Source organism: Condylura cristata, unplaced genomic scaffold (assembly GCF_000260355.1).
Source record: "Condylura cristata isolate star-nosed mole 26May11 unplaced genomic scaffold, ConCri1.0 scaffold00009, whole genome shotgun sequence".
Taxonomy (NCBI): domain Eukaryota; kingdom Metazoa; phylum Chordata; class Mammalia; order Eulipotyphla; family Talpidae; genus Condylura; species Condylura cristata.
The window spans coordinates 55,382,093-55,389,076 of NW_004567110.1; positions in this window are offsets into that span (position 1 = coordinate 55,382,093).

Genomic DNA, 6,984 nt, shown 5'->3' on the forward strand with positions numbered 1-6,984 from the left:
CTAACTTGAAGTAAATTAAAAGAAGTGATTAAAAAAGCAAAGGCATAAATTATTATACTAAATGTACATAGGTGAATGCTTTCAAAATTAAGAAATTCATATTTGGTTCACCTATACTGTCCAAAAATTAACAAGAATTTAAAATAATGGTACTTCATTTTAAAAATAAAATAAATAAACCTATAGTAAAAAATCAAATGACTCTTGTTAAGTCTGAAGAAGATAATAAAAATGCAAACGAGTGCTTTTTGGAATTACCTCCACCCAAAATAAACAAACAAAAAAATCAGGCCAATGATTTGACAGAACTAAATATAGTCAATTAAAAACTGAATCTATCCTGAAACTGGAAGCAAATCCACTTTGATGCTTACTTAATTTTGTAATTAAGCTAGCAATGATTTTGAGGTTTCTAGTTCTTTGTTGGTATCCTGCGTTAGACAAGTTACATAACTGCTCTGAACCTCTTAATTTTTGCATCTTTAAAAACAGGAGCAATAACACCTCAAAAGACAGGTGTGAAAATTAAATGCAGTTATCCAGTGGAAATGTCTGATGTGTCACACATGTTCACAAATGTGACATTTAAAAGCATTTAATAAGTTTTATTAAAGAGCTGGTTGCTTAGAATTCATATTTAAAGAGCATAATCCATTTAAAACTTAGTCATAGCATCTTTTTCCCATAAAAAGATTTGCAATTACAACATTGCAGTTAATTTTGTGAATTATTAGCCACATTATTTTGTTGACTATAATAGAGCTCTCTATAGTAAGAATGCTATCTTGAAAATGTTTCATTTTCTCTTTATATATTTTTAGTACCAAGCCATTTCCCTACTTCTATTAATAGCAAGTATAGTCTTGCTGCAAATTTAAAATAATCTTTCTGCCAACCACATTTTTATCCTAAAGAACATTAATGAATTCCCCAAATCTAACACCTAGCATGAGTTTGACAATTTATAACTGAATGTTCAGAGCTATTGAATTTTCTGGTAGCTTTATACTACCATTTGACACATTTATAATTGTCAGGAATGCTAGTATTTTATATTGTGGCTTCACAGGTAGGTTTTCAACTGTTTTTTATTGTTGTTGTTGTTCCCAACATGGGATCATGCTTTTTCATGTTTCTCAGAAAAATTAATAAAATCAGTTTCTTTTCATTTAGCTTGTTTTCTAAGTAGCATTTTATGTCTGTGACTTTTCATACACAATTTATACTGAGGGAATTTCCTATATAATAGGCTTTTTAGAACTTCTAGAAAATAATCTCAACAGTTATGCCTTCTGCAAGTATGAAAAAGGATGTGAAATCAGCATTTCTCTGTTAGTAAGTAAACATAGTACACTATTTATTTTGAGGAGATAACTTAAACAAGTCCCAGGAGAACTAGAAAACATAGTTTACTTTTTTCCCCACAAACATCTGTTGTATATATATCAAGAAAAATGAGAAGAGGCAGCATAATCTGGTTATCAAAGTACTGTGGGGCACAGATAAACCATCACTATAGAAATATCACAACTCTTCCTTTCCACCTTTTGTCAACTGTGAGTATGAAGATACTATGGCAAAAGGAAAGTCATGTAGTGCTTTCCTATTCAATATGTTTGTTGTTGACTGTGTACCCTGGAAAATGGAATGTAAGGATGATTGGCATGTAGGATATTTCTTTGGGGGTTATCTTGGCACACAAAAAGGAAGGAAGTTGGATCAAGCTGCAGGGCAGTCACTACTAAAATGAAGTGTGTTTGCAAACCTGTGGGCTTTCTTTTTCTTTTTCTTCTTTTAATTATTTAATTTTTTATAAAATAACTGGGGTATAGGTCACAGGTTAGGGGGTGAGAGGATTCACCAGAGACACATTTACTGAAATACACTGCTGAGGGGAGCAGCAGGCAAGACAGGAGAGTTCTGTTGTACCATATATGGGTCACCTCCCTTGCCAGGGGTTGAACTCAGGCCCTGGCAGTGATAGAACTGAGACTTAACCTCTAGGCCACCAGGGAGGGCTGGGCCTGTGGGCTTTCTGAAGACAGATTACCTACTGGAGCTATCCCCAAGGAGGTGAGGGTGCCAGGGCTTTATACTTACTCAGCCATTGGTGGGAGGGCCCTTGGATAGGTGATGTGGCTGCAGAAGTCTCAGTGGTAGAGTGTCAGCAAAGGATGGACTCCCAGGAAGTGAATAAAATCCTTTATTCTTAAAGGTGAAACTGTCATTCAACACAACTTTAGACACTGTGTTCTATGCATTATGCTAGGGACCCAAATTATTCCAAAATGATGAAATCTTTGTTTCTATATTAGGTAGCCAGAAACTTATGCAAGACAGGAATCGATGATTTCATGGTAAAGAAAATTGTGTTCAGTGGCTTAAAAGAGATGAAGGGATCTCAGAAAGTTCCAAAGAGGAAGTGGTTACCTAGAGTGAGGCAGTCAGAGAAGGCTTGGTATGGGGGAAACATTTGAGATAAACCTTAAACAGTCAAGTGCTTTGCAGCAAAGGCAGGATTAAAGACTTCTAGGCCGAGGAGAATAAAGCTGCATCACTGGTAGGCTCTTAGTAACTGCTCCTTGTTGAGCATCAAAGAAATCTTCAATTGCTGGAGAGCACATACTCTGATTGCAGAATTGGCAACCTAGACTCTGAGAGGGAGAGTACAAAATTTTCTGTTTTTAGAATCTATCACTAGCAAAATAAAAGAAGCTTCTCCCCCCCATCACAATCTTATATGAAATTTCATTTTGTCTTTATCTTTCATGAAAGATAAGAAGCTACTTTAAGTATTCAACACAGCCAAAATCTTCAGTGGAATTTGGATGTATTAGACTATGAGTAAATAAATATATAGTGTATTTGGAAACATTGCCCCATCTGGCATATACCTGTACCCATTGCATTAGACAACAAATAGAAAAGGATCTCATCCTGTTAGAGCTCTTTCTTCCATTTCTAGCTGAGTCTCCAGCATCAGAGAGGAGATATCTATGGTAACTGAATTGCAATATTCAGAAAAGCAAATTCACCAACATCTCCAGCTCTTCTCTGCCTACTCTACAGTGTAAGCAAAGCTCCCTTTATGATCAAACATCCCTGTACAGCAATTCCTTTTGGGCTACAGTCTTCAAGTGAAGACTGTACTCCCTCTGGGTACCAGTACTCCCTGGCACCCTATAGTTTGTTGTGTTGTTCTCCAGTTTTTCCAGTTTTCTTTTGTGTCTTCCAAATTCAAAAGGAAACTGGCACTCCCATGTTTATAGCATCACTGTTTGCAGTAACCAAATTATGAAAATGACCTAAGTGACCAAAAGCAGATGACTGGATCAAGACAATGTGGTATATATAGGCCATGGAATACTACTTGGTAACCAAAAAAGATGAACTCATGTCATTCACAGCAACATGGATGGAGCCTGAGGAATTATGCTCAGTGAATTTAATCAGAAAGAGAAAGATAAACATTGGAGGGTTTCACTGACATGTGAAATATGGGGAAATAGAACAAAGGGGCAAAGAAAAGACAAAATTTGGAAACTGACCATAGACCTACGGCCAATAGCAGGGCAAGGGCAGGGAAGAAGGTCAAAGTGGGGGAGAAAAGCACAAGAGACTATGGTGAAGGATCACAGGTGCTGTCGTGGTGGGAGAACTACAGGGACTACACATGAGATGAGAAATAAACTATTATCCCAAATAGAATTTGTTTAATTTACAATGATACAAGAAAATAAGTATTAAATAGGATGAGCAAGTTGCAAAAGATGGTAGAATAAATAATTCTTAACACTTAAAAAGTAATAATAAAACAGTAACAATGCGACTTCCTTTATTGTCAGAATCTTCTCACACTCTCACAGTGTCATGCCTTAGAAGATTTGGAAGAAACATGCTGATGAATTGGGCAACTACAGCACATAAGCCATAGCCAGGCACCACCACAGGTAGGCATGATGCAATACACACTTAGAATACCAGGATGCTGGCACTCCCTGGTGGAGCAAGAGTAAGGATGCAGCACTGCAAGCTGGCCACAGGCGCCTCAGTAATAGTTTGATCCCCACCCCAGAGGTGACCCACAGGGCACAGCAGACCTCTCCTAACCCTCCCACTGTTCTCCTCAGCAATGTACTTCATTGATCTGCCAGTTCTGTTCCCTCCTCTGTCTCTGGTGAAGCCTCTCTTCATCCTGCACCTCTGGCTTGCATAAAAATAAATAAATCTAATAAAAAAGGAATACCAGGATGCAATGAAGATTAAGGCTTGTATTGTTATACTCTGCCCACTCAGTGGTACCACCCTGTTAGAATGCCACACTTTTTTCAAAGTTAGCATAACCTGAAAATGCTGGGGAAAACATGTGAGCTCCTGAAGCTGCACGGGGCTGCATGTGTTACCTGGCACCTGAGAGAACATTTATAAGCAAAGGGATTTTCTAAGGAGAACTTGATGTAAGTGGTGAGCACAACTGAGGTACAATGTAACTGTTTATTCTCCACAAATTTGTTTTTTGTTTTTTCAGTAAAATCTAAAGTATGTAGTAGCTAATTGTGCAATTTAACTTACTTTGAGGGAAGGGGAGATGTGAGGAAGAGCTACATTCTTGAATCTGGGCAGAAGAGAGAATGTTCTTCAGGCATATCAGATCTTTCATAGTAGTTTGGTCCTAGGCCTGGTAACATCTTGTGTGTGTGTGTGTGTGTGTGTGTGTGTGTGTGTGTGTGTGTGTGTGAGAACTGGAGTGTAGTCCAGAAGTGAGGGGATGAGAGGATTCACCAGAGCGAGAGTGGGGAGCAGAACAGTTAGATCTACTGAAATACACTGCTGAGAGGAGCAGCAGGTGAAACAGGAGAGGTCTGCTGCGCCATGTGGATCACCTGTGGGTCCCCAATCAAACTGGTACTAAAGCTGCTGTGGGCTAGCTTGCAGTGCTGCACTTTAACCCATTGTGCCACCAGGGAGGGCCTTATATAATTTTTTAAAGATTTATTTCTTATGCATATAGACCTGGGGTATAGGCCTGACATGCAGGAATGGTGAGAGGGTTCACGAGAGACAGAGTGGGGAGCAGAACAGGCAGATTGACAAAGTGCACTGCTGAGGGGAGCAGTGGGTGAAACAGGAGATGTCTACCACACCATGTGGGTTACCTTCCTGGCTGGGAGTAAAACTCATGCTGAAGAGGCTGTGGCTAGTTTTGTATATAAAAGGATTAAGGAGAGGGAAAGAGAAAATAGAAAGATGGCATCTGTGAGCCCGCTATATTTCTCCTTACTTAACTTGCAGTAACTACTCTTCCATAGCAAAGATTTACCCAGCGGTTCATTGGGGTGGGGAGGGTGTCAAAATTAAATCGAGTGTGTGCAAGCACACACACCCACGCACACCCCATCATTCATAGAAGGAGGAGCCACTTTACCTTTATTGAGATCGCCTTCCTTAGTAGAATATGCTAAAAGACGCCTGTTGTTTCCTACGGGATTTAATAAAAGATGAAAATCATTAGTGCTCATGAAATCAAATTGTTCAGTAGTAACTTAAACTTGATGTAATTGATTATTCTGCTTGCAGATCCAATACCACAATTTTTTCATTTTTCTTCTGATGGGTAGTTCTGGAATACTACCAGCTTGGAAGAATGTGTGTTCTCTGTGTAGGGGTGTGGGGGCCCAAGGGGCGACTTTGACTATAAAGACAAAGTGAAATTGAAGTCAAAATGAAGGCAAACCCATAGACATAAATCCTCCTCCAAGTTTTCTCTGTCTCCACTTTAACCCTGAGCAAGGACTGTAAATAATTTTTCCTTCTCTCTGTGCCTATAGGATGAAATATTCTCCTACTCTATTTTTTAACAAGGTTTATAGCGCTGATAATGGAGGTCAGTGGAAGGGCAATTCCCTCTAACTCCTGCCTCTTTAAGGTCAACACCTTGCAGTTGGAACACATGTGACCATTACCCAATCCCCACCCCCTTAACCCCCACCCCTGTTGGCCACGAGACTAGAACATCTCAAGGTTAGTTCCAATCTATTGTTCTGATTCTCACTTTCTTTTTACTTTTGCAGGTTGAGGAGATGACTCATAAATAAACATTCCTCTTAATTTTCTTAGTGATGAGCTAGGATTTTAAAGGCTATTTGTCTGTTCACATTTCTAAATACTGAAGGAACAAGGGTTTTTAAATAATCAGGATCACCACACTTTTGAAAGCTTTCCAGTGTCACTGTTAAAATACATTTCTGTTTCAATGGATCAGTAAGATATGACAGTAAGTTAGGGCTGCCTCCATTTAGGTGATAAACTTAGAAAAATGATTTGTTTCTGAATCAGAAAAGAAGCATTCTTCTCTCACCTCCTAAAGAAGAAGCTTGTCTACAAACAGAACTGCTGATGTTACTGGAAGATATGCTGACTTCCCTTCAATATTCTAGATAATCCAGTCTTATCAATTTATTAAGACACTATATATTACATTACCCCATCCTCTGTAGGTATTGTCCAAATGCACTAAAGATATTTATTTGATTGTAATCACTCACTTTAGTTAATTTTCCATATGGCAAAAATACAAAATGATAAAAAAAAAAAAGTGTGTAGGGATCATGTGATGAAATATGAGAGCAAACTGGTGACATGAGGAATGAGGCTCTGAGATGTCCCCGGGATACTTAATAACTCAGTGCTGATGGAAGAGCCAGTCATTAAGTCACGTGAGTGGATCAGCAACCAGCTTGGTCCTCTGTGCTGTTATCTTACTTCATCTCAAAACTCAAATGTTAAAATATGGCAAAACAAACTCAATATCCATTTACTCTTTGTGGCAACTTTCAATAAATCAGTGGCTTTGTTTCCTAGTTGATGAGACAATGACGCCTTTGAAATCCAGAAGAGACTTCTTGGAAAGGAAATCGCCAAGTCAGTAACCAGTTGTAACCTTTATTTACAAACTTTAGGGAAAATATTTAATCATTTTTTTTT